This window comes from Lepidochelys kempii, chromosome 6 (assembly GCF_965140265.1).
Source record: "Lepidochelys kempii isolate rLepKem1 chromosome 6, rLepKem1.hap2, whole genome shotgun sequence".
Taxonomy (NCBI): Eukaryota; Metazoa; Chordata; order Testudines; family Cheloniidae; genus Lepidochelys; species Lepidochelys kempii.
Window position 1 is genome coordinate 16,048,587 of NC_133261.1, and position 230 is coordinate 16,048,816.

The window sequence follows — 230 nt, forward strand, 5'->3', positions numbered from 1 at the left end:
GGAATTCATGTGCTCGGGTCTTGGGGATACTGGCTGTGAGGAAGCATGAGCATGAACCTCATTGCGAGACGTCTGCGCCTCTCTTGTGCTCGACAGGCTCTGTCAAGGAAGCTGGCAGGCTGGGCTTCAACTCAGCGAGCCGTGACGCAGAGAACCACAGAGGGAGGAAAAGCAGCCTCTTCCTCCCGGCCCCCTCCCTTTCCCCGTGCCAGGTAGCAGAGCCAGCTGGG